This window comes from Belonocnema kinseyi, chromosome 3 (genome assembly GCF_010883055.1).
Source record: "Belonocnema kinseyi isolate 2016_QV_RU_SX_M_011 chromosome 3, B_treatae_v1, whole genome shotgun sequence".
NCBI lineage: Eukaryota > Metazoa > Arthropoda > Insecta > Hymenoptera > Cynipidae > Belonocnema > Belonocnema kinseyi.
Window position 1 is genome coordinate 156,077,771 of NC_046659.1, and position 19,742 is coordinate 156,097,512.

A 19,742-nucleotide genomic window follows, 5' to 3' on the forward strand; every position below is an offset into this window, starting at 1 on the left:
TTTGAAAATTAAAATTAGAAAATTTTTTCTAAAGCCTCCAGGGGACTTCGTTTTCGCACGAAAAAATTTTATGTGCCCTTATTGCATCCGGACCCACAATTGATTCTTTGATATAGAGTGAGTCTTATTCTTCCTCACGAGTGAGATTCATTTATTTTTTATGAGTACTCGAAATTGAATCTAAATATATCAATTATAATAATTTGAGATTTTTGAAACGATTGTAATAGTTTTAGAAGAAAATTAATTGGGGTAACATTCAAACAATTTGTAAACATTAAATAATGCCCTCACAATTTTGTAGAATATTTTTGAGCCTAGACTTAAAATTACTTTAGGAAGCGTAAAAAATGTTTTATAGCAATTGAACAGAAGAAAATTCTCTTAGAGAAGGGAACACGTATTTTATATGGGCCATAAAATTTTATTTCGCTCTCTTAGCCTTTTTTTACAAAATAGCTCATCATCAAATTCCTCATACGATTTTATAGGGTATGAAGAAAATTATTATCTTGCTCTTCAAAATAAGTGCAAGATGCTTCTTCTTAAAAAAAAGTGTTTAAATTTATTTACAGGGTTATTTTTCAAGGTTGCCTTTTTATTTTCAGGGTTGTTTTTTTAAAAGTTGTTTTATTCAACCAAGCAAATCGACCTTTCTAAAAAAAAAAGTAAACCAAGAAAAATTTTTGAATGAAACTATTAGGATAGGAAATCACTTACAAAATAGTATATGAAACATCCCCTAGCAGCAAAGGCAGTTAAATTTTCTTTAAGGGTTGTTTTAACATTCCGTTAATTTATTGCAAGAGTTGTTTTAACGTTTCTCAAAGATTCTTATGATAAAACCGACTTAAATTAATTGTAGGAAATGTCTCTTTCTGGGAAAAGAGTTTGAATTTATTCAACAGGATGTGAATATAACCATTGAAAACCCAGCGACTTTTTCTTCGATGATAATAACCCCATAATTCAATCAATATAATAGGTCTTGATTTTTAGTGTTATCAAATGCCGACTTCGTTGCTTAAAACTTCAGGTAGGCGAGGGAAGGGTTAAGTACGCTGTGGGGTAAATGGGTAAAGTCGGTTTAGGAAAGGGGTAAAGGACACTAGGTTAGGGGTAAACTCAGATAGGATACGGGGTAAGTTAGGCTAGGGTAGGGGTAAAGTCAGCTAGGAGATGGTATAAAGTTCGTTAGGGTAGGAGTAATGTCAGCTAAATAACCGGATAAAATAGGCTTAATTACAGGTTGACGCTTTATATGATACGGGGTCAAATCGCCTATGATATAGAATAAAGTGCTCTGTAGCAGGGTCGGCTTGTGGAAGGGGTGAAGTCAGCTGCTGTACTTTATAAAGTGGGCTGGGTTGCGGTTTAAAGTAAATTAGGGTAAGGGCAAAGTCGGTTAGGAGATGGTGTAAAGTGTGCTAGGGTAGGAGTAAAGTTGACTGAAGCACGGGATAAGGTAGACTAGGGTAGGGGTAAACTCATCTAGGATACGGGGTAAATTAAGCTACGGTAGTGGCGAGGTTTGCTAGGATACGTGGTAAATGAAGATAGGGTAGGGGTAAAGTCGCCTTGGAGAAGATTTAAAGTTCGGTAGGGTAGTAGTTAAGTCGGCTGAACCATAGGATAAAGTAGGCTTGGGTACGGGTGGAACTTTTATATAATACGCGGTCAAATCGGGTATGGTACAGGATAAAGTCGGCTTTGGTAGGGGTAAAGTCAGCTTGGGAAAGGGGTAAAGTCAGCTTGGAGAAAGGGATACAGTCGGCTGCTGTACATTGTAAAGTAGCCTGCGGTACGGGGCAAAGTAAGCTTGGATAGGTGTAAAATCATCTAGGATGCGGGGTAGGAGATGGGGTAAAGTTCGCAAAGGGTAAAAGTAAAGTCGGCTAAAGTACGAGATAAAGTAGGCCTAGATACAGGTTGAAGTCGTATATGATACGGTTTCAAATCGACTATGGTATGAGATAGGGGTAAATTTGACTAGCTTATGGGGAAAGGCGGCTAGGGTATGGAGAAAAGTTGATCACGATACGGATAAGAATGGTTATGATAAGTGATAAGATCGGCTAGAGCACGGGTAAAGTCGACAAAGGCAAAGGGTAAAGTATGCCAATGGAGAGGTAATGTCTGCTAGGGTTCTGAATAAAGTTGGCTGGGTTTGGGGTGATTTCAGTTATGTTGCAGGGTGAAGGGGGCTAGCAGGTGGAATAAAGTTTACAAAACTTCGGCTGGTGTCAGCTGGGGTGCAGGGTAAAATCGGTTAAGGGGTGGAGTAAATTTCCTTAGGGTAGGGGTGAAGACAGCAAGGAGGCAAGTTAAGTTTGATAAGGTTATGGGGTAAAGTTGACTATGACACGGGATAGGCTCGGCTAGGAAACGGGGTAATATCGGTTAGGATACGGGGTAAGCTCCACATTTTGCCTATATTACAATAAGGATTTCTTCTCGGGCCCATGCAACTCTAAAAACAGTTTAGATAATATATATTAGAATAAATTTTGTTATTTAAGAAACAAATACCGCAATTGCAGAAAGCAAAGAATTAAAATGTTGATTTCAGTGCAAAAATATGTAGATGTGCACAATCGATAAACGGAATTTATTCTTGGGTTGAACAGGATATTGCATTAAATTTCGCTGGGAAACAGACCTCGAAGACAGTCGATTCCATTTAAATGGGGATCTTTGTACGAGTCTTTGAATACTTATAGAAGAAAGAAGGAAATTGTGCTGATCCTCTTCTTTTCAATCGTGGTCTTTTCTTCTTCGAAATTTACTGGTTCACTAGCATAAATGATTATTTCAAAATACCTGAAAATTGCCTTACTCTTAAAATGATCAAATAAAATACAAAATGTATGGCAGTTGATTACAGACTTTATTACGTCAGTTCTTAAGTGATAAAATTTGTTAAAATTTCTCATTATTAAGCAAGGAGAAAAGATATTAAAGACCAAAAAATTTGAGTGATTTTAACATGTCCTATCGCTTAGAGATTCTTGATATAGTTGGTACAGTAATTAATACTTAATAACTAGGAATCTTTGATACATAAACCTATCAAACGTTTCATTCACATCGCGAAACTTATCCTATGTTTTGTATTATATGTAATATTATACTATATATTATAACATATTTTACTTTAATAAGATAACAAGAAGGAACGTTGTATTTATTTACATATAAAAAAATATATATTTATCGTAATCGATGAGTAATCTATATAAGATCAAATATTACTTTATATTATTATTCGTCTTTTTGATACGTTTTCGCACATCACAACGTCGTCGTTTATGCTCACAATTTTTAACTCACAAGAGAGCCTTTAATAATGCAAAAAATTCAATAGCATCCCCTCAAAATTGTTATTAAATAATTTCTTTAAAATTATTTTTAATTTAATATGAATATATGTACAATTTTAATAAAAAGTTTTAATATCTCTCATTAGAGGATTTCTTGTGAACAGTTGAGACTAGTAAGTGGTTAATTTCACAGCAACATTCCTTATTTACGATTCGAATGTTCATTTTGAATGCGGATTATTCATAATATCGTAACCACTTTGCACTCATTCTATTTTGTTGAATCTAGAAAATATTAGTATATATTATTTTGGTAAGAAATCTATATTAGGGTGGGTCGAAAAACAAAATTTTGGAAATCGGTAATAGACGTTAATAGATTAAATTCAAATTAATCATATTTTTCTGGGTCCTCAAATGTGACTTTTCCACGTAATTCCAGTTCCGATCAAATTTTTTTTATCAAACCGAATCCTTAATTATAGATAGCGAGTTGGTGCGTTTTTAATGGCTTTTTAAAAACATTATTGTTGATAGATTAAATCCCAAAAATTTGTCTTAACAAGTATTCCGATATTGCAGAGTTTTAAGTGGAAATATCCAATTTTCGTGAGTAAAAGGATTAGCTGAAAGCTTTCACTGGTATTTCATGCGATCAATCTGTCACTGAAGCTCATAGCGAATCCATCAATCCATCGATATCAATTCGGGTGAAACGAAAATTTGAGAAAGTGGAAAAAATTCGTTGGATTCAGAAATGCTGTCACCACTTTGTTTTCATTCACTGGTTTCATACTAAAAATTGTATAGTGACCTGGAAATCACAGTCTTTTAGATCGTGTCATTTATACAGAAATTATTTAATACAATTAGTTGTATCCTCATTTTATTGGACATTTATAAACCCATGAAAGATGAATAACTATCCCGTAGTAGTTAACTCAATTCAACAGATTCAAAAATGCTTTATTTGAAACAGAAGAAAGGGATCATTTAAAAACTACGTCACACTTTCAGGGAAAGTAAATATGAATAAAAATCATTCTAAATGTTTGAAAAAATTTAAGGATTTCACAATCTCACCCCTATTCCTTTCCGATTTAGCCTTTATTTGAAATAATTTGTTAAAAATTCAGTTTAATGGTTGTATATTGTACTATTTTGTGCAAAATATGCTTTCTTTAGCTAAACAATACAATTTTTTAACTGAAAATTTATTGTATCCATTTTTAATTGGAAAGTGATTGGTTTTTGTTGAAAATTCAACTTATAAATTTTTCATTGAGAATTATTCTTTTTTTCGTTGAAAAATGAATTTGTTGATATAAAGTTAAATTGCTTTCTTACAAATTTTCATAACTTTAGCGTTTTTTATTTAAAATTAAACTTTTTTTATTAAAAATTTAACTACTCGGTTAAAAATGTATCTCTTATATTGGAAAATTTAACTATTTGGTTAAAAATCCATATTTGTAACATAACAAAACCACTATTTAGTCAATAATTTAATTATTTTTATTAAAATTGAATTATTTTTTTAAAAAGTCTTTTTTATGTTTGAAATTTAACTCTTCTGTTGAAAATTCGTCTTTTTTTAAAATGCAAGTGTTTTTATATAAAATAAGAAAAATTTGGTAAAATATCACCTATTACATTCTTCTTAGGAGATTTCATTCTTTTTAGCTAAACTGCTTTTGATTTTAAATTCAACACTGTTTTTATTGAAAATTCAATTATTTGGTTGAAAATGTATGCATTTTCAAAAAAAGATCAGTCTTTCCGCCTTAAAAATTTCAACTGCACATGTTGAAATTTTATCATTTTGTGTTAAAAGTTCAACTATTTGGAAAAAATGAACTTTCGTTCGCAAATTTAACTACTGAGTGGATTTTTTTGTTAAGAATTAGGTTTTTTAGCAGGAAATTTGAGTATTCCATTTTTAAATGGAACTTTTTTTCTTTTTTATTTGAAAAATGAACTATTTTCATTAGAATGTCGCTTTTTTCAATAGAGACTTTAACCATTCAATTGAAAATTCATCTTGATAGAATGAAGCTATCGTTATTTAGTTAAAGATTTAATTATTTTCTAGAAGATGAAATTCATTTGTTAAAAACCGTTATTTTTTGTTCGAAAATTTAAATGTTTCTTTTTAAACACCCTATTTTTTCTGTCTTGAGAGGATTTTTGGACTTTGAAGTCTTTTTACATATGAAATTTGGATTTTTTCCCTCTATTTCAGGTGTTTACTAAAAATGAAATTAAAGAAAAAATTTAACTTAAAAGCGTTCAAAGTAGCGTGACGTACTTTTTGAACGACCCTAAAAGCAAATGCTGGTTAAACTCAATTTCCGCATCTTCTTCAGTCAATAAAGGAGAAATTTTTCAACCCTTAATGGGAATACCTTTAAGTAATTCTATAAAGGACAAATGGGGTCTCATTGACCCCACCGACCTAAAATAGTTGTCACATCAAAAGTAAACGATATTTTTGTTTGGGAAAAATCCTGAGTGATGCTAAAACAATACCAAATAAAAATAAAATACATTCAAATCTGGATTTAGTGATACTGGATTTAGTGTTTCCAAGAAATGACTCCGCGCCGAAGTGACCAGTGCGATTTGCGGGGGAATGTGCAGTGTTCACTCAGGTGTGACAAATCAAAGAGGGAAAAAGGATACACTAAACAGTTCCTAGACTCTGGATTTATGGTCAAACAAAACTTGGGCAATCGAAAAAATGGAAAATCTGTAAATCCACCGCACAGTGGAGAAAAAGTACATTTGTTTGGTTCGAAATACGATTCCGGCTGAAGCTGTGGACCGATTTGGATGTTTTTCAAGCTGATAAAATTTCAAAGTAAGTTCTGGAGCCTGATTTGTAATTTAGTTTTTCAATATTTTTATAAGTAAATAAATATCACGAAAATAATATCGCTATCGGTTTATAGATTTACATTATTTAAAGATATTTCATCATAGTGAAATAAAATTTTGTATAAACAAATATTTCTTGAAAATGTGTATTCAATCATTTTCAATTATTTAACGTTTTTTAAAAATTATATCACAAGAAATTCGAATGGAAACAAAATTTTAATGACAAAAATTTCTTTCAAGTCTATTCTTGTTAATGTTTTAAACAAATTTAATAAAAAAATGCGTTATTCAGGCATTTGTCGTAAGAAAAATTCGTTTTTTTCTATTTCAATTTCTTTAGATCAAGAACCTCATGATAATTTCACGAAATTCATAATTTGTTGATGAATTTTATGATTTTATCAAGCAAATTTAATAAGCGAATGCATTATTCAAGAACTTATCGACGGAAAAATTCGTTTCTCTCGATGCCAGACCTTTTAATTGGGAACTTCATGATAATTTTAGTAACATCCATCACTATTTGATAGATTTTATTTATTTTTTTTAAATGTAATAAATAAATGCATTATTCAGTCATCTGTTGACGAAAACTTTTCTTTTTATTTTAGTCCTTTTAATTGAGAGCTTCAGGTTAATTTCAGCATAATTTATAATTAGTTTATATATTTTATGATTTTTATTAAAATATAATAAATAAATGGCTTTACGATAATTTCAGTAACATTTATAATTATTTGAATAATTTCATGTTTTCGTTAAACAAATTTAATTTGAAAATACATTATTCTGGCATTCTTCGACGTAAAAACTCATTTTTTCAAAGTATTTTTTAGTCAAATTTGTTTAACAATAACATAAAATTAATCAACTAATTATGAATGTTACTAAAATTATCGTAAAGTTCTCAATTAAAAGGACTGGCATCGAAAAAAATAAGTTTTTCCGTCGATAAGTGCTCGAATAATGCATTTGCTTATTAAATTTGATTGATAAAATCATAAAATTCATCGACAGATTATGAATTTTCTGAAATTATAATAGGGTTCCTAATTTTAACAAATTGCCATCGAAACAAACGAATTTTTCTGACGCAGGCGATTACAAAATTTTTTTATCATTGCCGAGCACCAGGAACGTCAAATAGAAAAAATTTCCAATTATTTCGCGCTATTTATTTATTTTAAAAAAAATTAAAAATATAAATCAAAAATCAGGCTCGAGATTCCGGCTAATCGCATTTTTAATAAAAAAAGTACTTTTTTCCCCCACTGTTCACCGTGGAACAATAGTCTGGAATAGGAATTTACTGTTCATAATAACCCACAGGTCATATTTCTTAACCGATTAAAATTTTTTCTTTAGAAATGCACATCAATTAATTTTTAAGAGAATTTTGGTTTGATTTTTCTAAATATTTTTCACAGAGCAACAATATATAAACAAATATAGTGACAAAAGTGACCATTTTAGCTTTGTGAGTTTATATCTCAAGAAAAAATACAGATAGAAAATCACTATCAGTCGGAATTATTGCACATGCATTCATAGAATATAATTAATTTTAAAAATATTTAACTCAATTATTATAAACAGTTTCTATTAACAAATTCTTTATAAACGAGTTTTTCTAATAGCTGAATTGATTTTTCTGAACAAAAGTAATTCACAATTGTCTTTAAAGCCATTTATATACTTTAAGCTTTATCAAACATAAACAATATAGATTGTTTATAACAATTTAGTTAAAAAAGTCTCCTAATCGGCCGTTTCCGCGTAGAAAAAAATTTTTTTTTCTTCAATAATTATTAGAATGATATTTATTGCGGTGACTAACAGACGAAATTAAATAAAGAATAATTTATATGATTGTTATAAACAATGTTTTAAATAAAACTATTATTTTTTTTTACATGCAAAAAGGACGGTTTTCCACTGAAATTATCCGACAATAAACTAACAGTGATGCCAAAATTGGATATAGGACATTAAATAATAATCTGCGTAATTGTTAATAACAATTTCTGTAGCAAAACGTCCATAGCAATAACGCTGTACTTGCGTATTCAGAAGTCACTTATCTTTCATTTGGTTTGTACGTAACTTCATGAATCGTAATTTATTTATTTTAAGTTTGTTATAATAATTCATTCTTATCATAAGTATGAATGTTTTCATTGATTCAATAACCCAAATAAGATTATCAAAAAAATGACTGAAGAAAAAATAACTTTTTTCTACGACCAACCGCAAATTGTCACGCATTGTTTTAAAATTGTTATTAACAATTACGCAAATTATTATTTAATTTCCCATATCCAATTTTGGAATCACTGTTAGTTTTTTGTCGGATAATTTCAGTGGAAAACCGTCCTTTTTGCATGTAAAAGAAATCACAGTTTTGTTTAAAAAATTGTTTATAACAATCATATAAAGTATTCCTTATTTAATTTCGTTGGTTAGTCACCGAAATAAATGTTACTCTAATAATTATTGAAGAAAAAAATGTTTTTCTCTACGAGGAAACGGCCGATTAGAAGACTTGTTTAACTAAATTGTTATAATCAATCTATATTGTTTTTGTTTGATAAAGCTTAAAGTATATAAATGGCTTTAAAGACAATTTTGAATCACTTTTGTTCAGAAAAATCAATTCAGCTATGAGAAAAACTCGTTTATAAAGAATTTGTTTATAGAAATGTTTATAAAAACAAAAGTTGTTAACTCATGCTAATTTTTTTGTTACAAATTATGACTCTTATGAAAAATATTAGCAACTAGCGTGAAATAAACGATTTTTTCTATGATAAAAAAACGCTAATAAGAATTTCTTTATAAAAATTGTTTATAATAATTAAGTTAAATATTATTAAAATTAATTATGTTCTATGAATGCATGTGCAATAAATCCGGCTGATAGTGAGTTTCTATCTGTATTTTTTCTTGAGATAAAAATTCACAAAGCTAAAATGGTCAATTTTGTCACTATATTTGTTTATATATTGTTGCTCTGTGAAAAAAATTTTAAAAAGCAAACCAAAATTCTCTTAAAAATTAATTGCTGACAATTTCCAAAAAAAATCTTTTAATTCGGTTAAGAAGTACGACCTGTGGGCGATTATGAACAGTAAATTCCTATTCCAGACTACTGTGCGTGGCCTCAAGTGTCCTTTAAGGGTTAATAGCAACATTTGAAATTGTCACGTAAAAAAAAGTTTGCTTCAGTAATGGTAGATACGCATGTTAGAGTAGTGTAAAGGATTAAATTAAGCTGAGTAGAAAAAAGAAATAAAATGGAATAATTGAATACGTACCACTCGTGTAATGTATTTCGTAGTGAGATAAGGTAATGAGGTTTTTATTATGGAGGACTTTATAGGTTTGAGTAGGTTAGTCCATCAGCGATCTAAAAAGAACTTATTTTCGTAACGTTATCTTTTTTCTGAGCACATAATCCTGGTTTACCATCTCTGAAGATGCAGTCTCGATGGTTTCGAAAATGAATTATCGGATAAACGTAATCGATGTTCAAGTACGTTCCGTCCCGAGCAGGTAATCGCATGTGGCGTCCTTTCACACGCATCTTATATGAGAATGACCCGTTTCTAAACAAAGGATCAAATCTCTCTTCGGTTCTCTGCAACAAATAAGAAAGTTTTTTAGAATTAAGTCAATAATATATTATAAATTTGAATTGCAAAATTCAATTTCAATTCAATTCATTTCGAAATAAGGGAATGTCTACATGTAACGTGGGAATTTAATTCTCAGGGTGTGAAGAAGCTAATCCAGTCTCTCCGTAGCTTAGAAGGTATGAAGAACATCAGACTGGCATTATAAAAGACCTGGGTTCGGATCCCAGTGGAGCTTGAGAGCCATTTTTCACAATTTAGAAACAAAGTTGCAAAGTTGGATTTTTAACAGAAAAAATTCGTTTTCAGTTAAGAGAGATGAATTTTCAATAAAGAAAGATGACTTTTCTATACTATAAAGGTTAATCTACAAAGATGAATTTCAACCATACGGATTCATTTCCTACCGAAATACGAATTAAAAAAAAATGAATGAATTGACAACCAATTACTTGGATTTTCGACTAAGGAAGATGATTTTTTAACAAACTCTATTAATTTCTTTCCCAAATAGACGAAATTTCAACAATTTTCAATAAATGAATTTTATACTGAGTAGTTGTATTTTCAACTTATAGAGAATACATTTTTAACAAAAAATTGAATAGTGTAATTTTTAGATATGAAAATGTATTTTTTTTTTTACAAAAAACAAAAGATTCAAACAAAAGAAATCGTTTAAAGTTTAACCACTAGAGATACTTTTCAACAAAAACGTTAATTTACAATCAAAAAGTGAAAATTTGAACCAAAACAATAAATATTGACCAAACAAATTAAATTTCTTCAAATTATTTCAAATTTAAACCAAATAGTTGATTTTTTAAAAAGTTGAAGTGAACGAAAAAAGATGAAATATGAACAAAAAAAGTTGAACTCTGAACCAAAATGGTGAATTATCAACAAATGACTTTAATTTTTTTTAAGATTAATTTTGAAGAGGTAATAGTAGAGGTAATAGTAGGTAAATTTTTTAACAAATAATTCATTTCTAAACCGCATTGTCTAATTTATAAGCAAAATAGTTCATTTGTTTAACAAAAAGATGAACTTTCAATCAAAATATTTATTCTAAACCAAATATTTTTATTTTCTCTCGCACTGTTCAAGTTTCAAGCAAAAAATAAGAATTTCTTAGAAATTGGTAAATTTTCAACAGAGAAGTTAATTTTCGACCAAATAGTGAAATTTTTTTACTCAAACGTTTAATCTTGAAAGAAAAATAAGATTTTTTGCCAAAGTTTAATGGATTCAAGAGTTAATATTTTAATCAAAAAATATTTTAATTTGGAATTAAAAAGAATATAATGTAACCAAAAGCATTTTTTAACAAAAAGGATAAATTTTTAAATAACAAGATTATTATATTACAAAAAATACGCATTAATTTTCAAACAAAAAAAACTTATTTTCAGCTAAATATATGATTTTTACATCAAAGTGATGAATTTCAAACTATAAAATCATAAATCTGCACGAAATTGAATTTTGAAGAAAACAGTTCAACATGTAACCAAATTGTTAAATTTTTATTCAACAAGATTCATTTTTTCCCAACAATATAAATTATAAACAAAATAAATTATTTTTCTAACCAACTGCTAAAACTGTTAACTAAAAAATATGAATTTTTAACTAAAATGATAAATTTTGAAAAGAATGTAGTTTCAAGGAAAAATTTTGCATTCAACTAAAACGTTCGTTTCTTAACCAAGAAGATTCATTTTTTTAACAGTTGAATTGCAGACAAAATACACAAATTTCTGACCAAAGACTTCAATGTTTGAATAGAAAAGATTATTTTCAACCAAAACAGTTAAATTTTTAATTGAAAGAGATTAATTATCATCAATAAAGTATTTTAAAAAAATCTAGCTAAAGAAATTTTTATTTATAAATTCAAAGCTTTTATAAGCATTTCATGCTAAAAACTGTAGATGGGAAAAATCATTACAGTTTTAATAAAAATAACCCGCAGTAATGTATCATCTCTTAATTTTAAATGATTTTTATTTTTTTGACCAAAACCACTATAAAAAAGTTAATCTTCAAACAAACAGCTAAATTTTCAAACAAAAAGACAAAATTTTAGAGAAACATGGTAATAGTTAATATTTTAGACAAAGAAATTTTTGATTAATAATCACGAACATTCGATTTCATTCAAAAAAGAGCAATTCTCAAAATAAATAGTTATATATAAAGAAATCATGAAAAGAACTAACTTTCAATTAGTTGTATTTTTTTCTAACATTTCTAATCTTACAAAATTGAAAAATGTTGCTTTTAAAACTTCTTCATTCTTTCACAAATATTAAAGAAATCTTTTAAAATGTTGAAACAGATTTAAAAAAAATTTAATTAAAATTTTTGTATCTCTGCCTTGGGCTGCTCATTAAGATATTGAAAAATAAAGTACAAATTGTATTTATTATCATTACTTTAATATATGCTAATACATGTATAATTTCAATACATTAATTTCATAACAATTCATAATATGCATGGAAATTGAAATATACTTATTCTTATCGTCTTTATTTTATCATTTTTATATTTTTAATCTTGTTTTTTTACGATTAAAAGAAAAACTGCTCTTCATATCCAAAAAATATTCGTAAAAAACTTGTAAGTCTTTTTTAGTTGAATGCATTTCGTCTCATTTATTCTCGTAGCTTGTCTTATTTGTACGCCAATAAACTTTTTATTTTATTTTTAATTTTGTTTTTTACGAATAAAACAAGAAATACTTGTACTATAAAAAGTAATTCATGACTTTGTAGATCGTTTTTAGGTGCACAATTTTTTTCGATCTATCTATTTTCTTATTTTGATTTGTTTCACCACAAAATGGATTAATTGCTTTTTCGTTACGTTTTATATGATTAAAATTTAAATTTTCGATTTATACCACGTTTTGTTTTGCTTCAAATGCTAATTTTCGTTTGGTTTTTTGGATTTTGAAAATGCAATGACTCTAGTAATTTTTATTTTATCGAAAAAATTCTAGTGAAACTTTTATATAGTGCCGATTTTGGGCCTGACGGTAAGTGGGAACTAACTGATTATAACCCGCTCCGCTTTTGTTTTTTCACGCCTGAGTGCTCGCCTGAGTGGGAACCGCAGACTCTGCGTACCCTGCGGAGCTCCTCTGAAACCTACCTGCGGCCCGGCTTCAATTCTCGGAACGGCTATAGAAGAGCGGGCTATTGAAGGGTTTCATTGTAATATGGATAACGTGTTCGTATTTTTGTGTACTATAAATAGGTGTGAAACTGTGAAAAAAAATTATAAAGCTGGTTAAGAATAAAAAAGGTAGTAACCTTTGATACTTTCTGAACCAAAAATCCCACTTTTTCCGCAATGCAGTGCATGCCCCAATTTTTACTCCACGAATTAGTAGCTAACAAAAGGAACAAAACAAATGAAAAGAGTTGGTTTTTCATGAGTATTTATACTATTCATTTGTGCACAAGGTTAATAATTATGGCAAAACGAAAAGAAGCTTTTCAGAATATCTGAAAAATGCAAATTTCATTAAATTCGTGAACTACTTAACAGAAGTTTGTGTAACTATAAAAAGAAGGTTTATGGGTTTATGGTGCACACAAACACAGGCGAAAAAGTAATCTTCCATCAGTGAGTACAAAGTTGCATTTATTGTTGAATGAAATGGCATGTATATTGAAATTTGATTATCAATTTAATTTCCAAATCCTCGTATGAACAGTGTACAGCGTACATCGAACAGCCCAAACACGAATCAAATCCGAAGCTTGTATTCTGCAAGTATCCGATGGTATTACATCGTTTGTTATGTCGCTTGGGTGAGAATTGTGCAATGAAACGAAAATAAATTTCCGCTGCGCGGCAGAAAAATACGGAAGTGCGGTTTCGCCTGGTATAATAGATATTTAAATTCTGCGGTTTGCAAAATATAGCCGCGGTGTCCGCAGTGTCATCGAGTTTCGATATTATTTTATCTTCCGTATCGGAAATAGAAGGTGGACCGCCGCGCCGCGCCGCTTGCATGGACAGCGGATCGCACAGCCTGGCCTGGCTTATTTCAAATTCAACTCTCGACAAAAAGAAGCAATCATATAGTCAGTTTTGACAAGTGCCGTCCAATCTTCTTTTCAAAAGAATATTCAACAGTAGGCACATTTAAAGGTAATTTAGGTTGAATCGACTAATTAGCCTCATCTCCTTTTTTTATTGAAGAAGGGAAAGAAAAAATAAATAAACAATCATATATTTAGTTTTGACAAGTGGGTTCTAATATTCTTTTCCAACTATTATTGAGCAATAGGCACATTTGTTTTATTATTTACTATTTAATTTCTCCTTCTTTTTTTATTAAACTTGTTTTTAATTTTAAAATCATGTATCCATATTTACAGCCTAGATTGTTTCAAATTTAACTCTTGCCAAAAAGAAGCAATCATATAGTAGGTTTTGACAAGTTTCTTCCAATTTTCTTTTCAAACGATTATTTAACAAAAGGCACATTTAGAAATAATTTAATTTGGATCGACTAATTAGCCTTCTTGCTTTGTTCCTTATCAGATAAAAGAAAGAAAAGAAATAGAAAGAAACAATTATATATTAAGCGTTGATAATTGCTTTCTAATCTTCTTTTCTAAACAATGTTTAACAATATGCATATTTGTGGACACATTTATTTTAATTCAACTGCTTACAGTTTTATCCTTTATCATATAATATTTATTTCTTTTTTATTAATTTAAAAAAATGTTTAAATCATGTATTCACATTTACAGGCTATTATGTTTCAAATTCAACTCTTCCCAAAAAGAACAATAGGCACATGCTGCATTAGTTGTGATCTAAACAATATTTAACAATATGCCCATTTGCGGACAAATTTATTTTAATTAAATCCTTATTAATTTTTATCCTTTCCCATATAATTTTTCTTTCTTTCTGATTACTTTTAAATCATTTTTAAATTATGTATTCATATTTACAGTCAAGATTGTTTCAAATTCAACTCTTGCCAAAAAGAAGCAATCATATAGTAAGTTTTGATAAGTGGCTTCAAATCAAATTTTTAGAAGAATATTGAAGAACTTTTTATTCAACTTTTGTGGCTAGATTTTTTAAAAATAAAATTGAATTTTCGTACAAGATATCATAAATTAGTCAAGAAATTTTTTGTATAACTTTTTTTAATGTAGTAAAGAAATTTGTTGTATAACTGTTTTAACTGTGCCAACTATTTTGTCAACATTTTTTTGTATCTGCTGTTCTGAACAAACGAAATACGAAAATTCGAAGAAGGTACTTTTAAAAATAGTTTAATTTCAATGGAAGAGTCTTATCTCTTTCTGTTTTATTAGGGATTTTTTATTTGAAATTTAAGTATTCTATTCACAGCCTACTTTGCTACAAATTCCACTTTCGCCAAAAATGAAAAATCACACTAGACTGTAGAAAAAAGAAAGAAAAAACAATCAAATTCATATATTCAGTTATCACAAGTTCTGTCCAAATTACATTTGAAAATAATATTTAGGCATAGGAAGATTTGCAAACAAATTGATAATAAATCAACTTTTATTTTTCTTGTCCTGTATCATATCATTTCTATTTTTGTAGCCGAGATTCAAGTATTTGTATTTACGGCATGACTGATTTCATACCATTTCGTTTTTTTATCAGAGATTTTTTTATTTTAAAATGAAGTATTCATACTCACAGCCAGGTTTGTTTAAAATTCAACTTTAGCCAAAAAGAAACAATCATACGAGAGAGTGGATAAAAGAAAGAAAAAACAATGGAAAAAATCCTCAGAAATTTAATTGTTTTAGAATTCGGTTCATGAAACTAAATTGCTAAAAATAATTAATTTTTAAATTATGCATAACGATTTTTAAAATATAATCTTTTTAATGTAAATTAAAAAAAATAATAGCTTAGGAGCTTCAACATAGACAAAGTGAATAAATGAATAAGACCATTGTTATTATCTTCTCTTTTTTTATTTTTTATTTTGAATTCACCTATTCATATTCACATCCTCTCAAATTTGTTCGTATTGTGCTGTACGAAACAACTTTTCCAGTTCTAAGAGAAGAATTTAAATTCTGGCAAAATTCTCTGACGGAGAATATTACATGTAAACTAATTTTTTTAAAAAGTAAACCTTCATGGAATATCCTGTAGAAAAGGTAATAAAATAATTATTGAAACTAAAATTAAAATTATTATTACAATTAAAAATTCTCGGACGTTTTTTTAATTTTGCTGGACATACATACTTTTAGGAAAAATAAATTATTTCAAAAGATATACGTGAAAGTTTTCGAAGGAAACTTTTTTGATTGAGAAATTTTGTTTGTTTTGAATTTTCAGCAAAATTGAAATAATTTTAATAGGTATTTCGAAGGCTTAAAAGTTTTAAAAAGATTTAAAAATAATATAAATCTTGCAAATATTGAAATATTTTAAAAATGTTTTTTAAACATTTTTTTAATGTTTTCCTAAAATTTCGAAAAAGAGTACATACACAATTTTACAGTTAAATTTTGAAATTTTAGAAAACTGCAAAGTTTTAGAAAAAGATTGAGTAAGTTTAAGATATATGCCGAAATTTGCAATCGATTGAAAAATAATTAATTACGTGTTAAGATTAAAAAAAAATACAAAAATTTGAATTTTCCAATATTTCAAAAAAGGCGTTTTTGAAAATTTTTAGGCGTTTTGAAAAAAATAAAAAGGTTTCTTAAGATTTTTAGAAAAAGTTAAAACTACTTATTATTTTGAAAAATGGACTTAAAGAGAAAATTTTTCTGGATTTTAAAAGATTCCGAAATAATGTGAAACCTATGAACATTATAAAATTTTTGTTAAAAATAGCTATTTTAAGATTTTCAAGAAAAGAAGCATTTTGAGAATTTTGAAACGCTTCAAGAGAATAAGAATATTTTTTGAAGACCTCTCGGTAAATTAGCAGATTTATAAGTTTTGAAGAGATTTAAAAATAATTTAAACCTGCAAAGTTTTAAATGCAATAAAATGTAGATTTCTCAAGAGTTAAAAATTATTATGGAAGCAATGCAAATACAGCATTTACGGCTCAATTCAAACATCGAGTGATTTTAAAATCACTCCTTTCTGAATAATAAAAATTGATGTTCATGATTGGCTGTCCAATGCAAGGACAAATTTCGCTTTTCACAAACATTGCGTATAAACTTGTTTCTATATTGCACATGGCACGCCTGTCAGTCATCAGTATTAATTATTTCACAGGTACACACTTGTAACGTTTCGATATTTATTATTATATTATTAATTTTTAAAAACTTTTAGTAATTATTTAAAAATTAATTTAAATTATACTTTTTGAATCATTATTATTATTTAATAATTAATTAGTATTCATTATTATTATTTTATTTTGTCTCAACATTTTATCTCACGAAAATTTAGTTACTAAAATAAGTAACTATTTGATTGAAGGATTCTTAGATTGATTTTTGAATTTCAAAAATTCCGTAGTTAAAAATATTTAGATTTCTAACAAAATTTCCAATTCTGAATAATTTTATGTAATATTATGGATATATTTGAAAAATCATTAATATTTTAACAATTGAATTCAGAATTTTAAAAAATATTTAAATTTTTCTTCAAAGCTCAAGATTCAAATTTAACTGCGAAATTTTTTAGAATTAAAAAAAACTAAGAATTCAACCTTAAAATTTGGACAGAAGATTACTAAATGTCTTCATGCAAATTAAGAAATACAAAAATAACAAAGAGGGAAGAAAAACACGGCTACCTATAAATCCTCTTCCCTATTTTTCTCTCAACTTTCTACATTTTTTAAAAATAAAAGTTACGAATCCTTAGATGTCAAAGAAGATTTATATTTCTGTTCAGAATAAAAATGTTAGATTAAATATTTTCTTATTGTTCATTTTATTATCCTTTTTGAAAAATTTAATATATTTCTTTCCCGTAACTTCTATTTTTGAGAAGCTGAAACATTAAAATGAGTGAAAAACCTTTTCATTTGAAAAGCTTCAAAGAACCTTTGACTTTTTCAGATTTTTTTATTAATTTAGGAGAGAGAAAAAGCACTTTTTCGTATATCCCATTTCTCTGCTTGAAACTCGAAAAAAATATTTTTGGCTTAGGACAATTTTAATAAAAAATTGTAGTGCTAAAGCTTTGTTGTTTTTAAAAATCTATGAAAATTGAAAATATTTAATCGCTAATATGTCAAAATGTAGTAGTTTTGTCTTTTTATTGATTTTATAAAAAATGTATTTTTTATAGCTAATATAAAACTTTTTAAATAGCTTTGACTGCTTAGATTTTTTGTTCTGATAAACTAAACTTAACACATTTTTGTTAAAATCCGCAACAAAAAAAAAATAGAAAAAAGACGTTTTTTAAATGTTATTCAGAATCGTCAATGTTAGGTGAATCGAGTTAAAATTCAACATTTCTTTTCACAATTTGTTACATAATATTGATAAACAATTATTTTTTAAATGCAACCCCTACCAGTCTGTTTTATAGTGTACCAAAAAAAAGTCGCAGTTTATCTTGAATTTTGAAACTTATTTCGAACTTCGCATTTAGCCTTTCTAACATTTTACACTCGGTGCGATTATTCATTAAAGTGAAGTGACAATTTATTTAAGTTAACAAAACTTATTGTTTAGATAATTTGTTATTATTTTTAATAATCCTTTCATTGAATAATTTGAAAAGGTTCTGTTTCTTTCTAAAATATTTTAACTTTTGTCTCCTTTGTTATTTAGAGCGAGGCATAAATTAATTTTATTCAACATAATAATAATTTAAACAAATTATAATTGCTTATAAATAACTTTTACAATAGCAATGTTGTATAGTTGCCTTTTTCTTATGAAACTTTGATCTTTTCGTCTACTTGTCACTAATTTAGATAATAGAAATTAAACAATAGAAATTGTTATCTTATCTTCGATATATGAACTAAAAACAAATGTTTAACAATAATATTAATTTAAACAAAAAGGCTCTCAGCAACTACTTCAAGATAAAACTTAAATTTAATATGAATGATATAGCAGATTTGAGGAATATTTCAAATATTTGTTTTATTTCAGAAAACTATATGGACACAAAAGAAACTGTTAAAAAAGTGAGTTTCTCTATTGTAAAAAGTAAAAAATTTCAAAAAGTTTTGTTTTCAAAAATATTCCAATAATTATTCCTGTTATTTCTGAAAAGAACAGCAACAAAAAAAATATTTTGACAAAAATGTCAGCGTCTCATCAGAGCCCGTATGATTATTTCGTTCCAGTTTTTCCCATTTCACATTTTGTAGGTAGGAAAATATTTTTAAAAAAGCTTTAATCTTTCAGCTTTACAATATTTAAAACATGAGAGAAAAGGGAAAATATGTCACACAAAATATTATCCTCTTTTTGATAAATAATCGTTCATATTCAAGGCACAATGGTATCATTCCTGTTGATTCTGTATTCTGTGGCAGCATGTTTGGATGACTTCCAAAAGCACGTGTAAAAAATTTCCTGCATTAATGGTGCTTCACACATGTCTTTTTCAGGCTCACGAGTATTGCGGTACGATATTCATAAAAAAGGTAATTAATTATTTCGAGCCTCTAGAGCACACATAGAGGCTGGCTTTAAACGTCATGTGAGGTTTGACAGAATTAATTTGCAGCAAATTCGAACTCGGACTGGGTTGGCCGAATACTTGACAGTTAAAACAAAAGAGAATTCATGCAGTTTTATTCATTTGCCGTCAGGGGTCATCCATAAAGAGATTGCCCACATATTATTACTTTTATTTGGCAAGGAAGGAGGAAAACTGTAGAAAACCACTTCTCGTGCTGCATAACTTGACAGTTTAAAGGGGGGGG

The 19,742-nt window shown here is 28.0% G+C and overlaps 1 protein-coding gene across 1 annotated transcript in view; it reads right to left on the reverse strand.

The window, feature by feature from the left end:
- Positions 1 to 2,894: 2,894 nt before the first annotated feature.
- The window catches only part of LOC117169286, a 136,583-nt gene continuing 119,735 nt past the window's right edge, over positions 2,895 to 19,742 (reverse strand). The window contains exons 8-9 of the mRNA XM_033355588.1: positions 9,515 to 9,837; positions 2,895 to 4,134 (exon numbers count right to left, since the gene is read on the reverse strand). The gene's annotated coding sequence lies outside the window, so the exon portion shown is untranslated. The remainder of the gene's footprint in view (positions 4,135 to 9,514; positions 9,838 to 19,742) is intronic.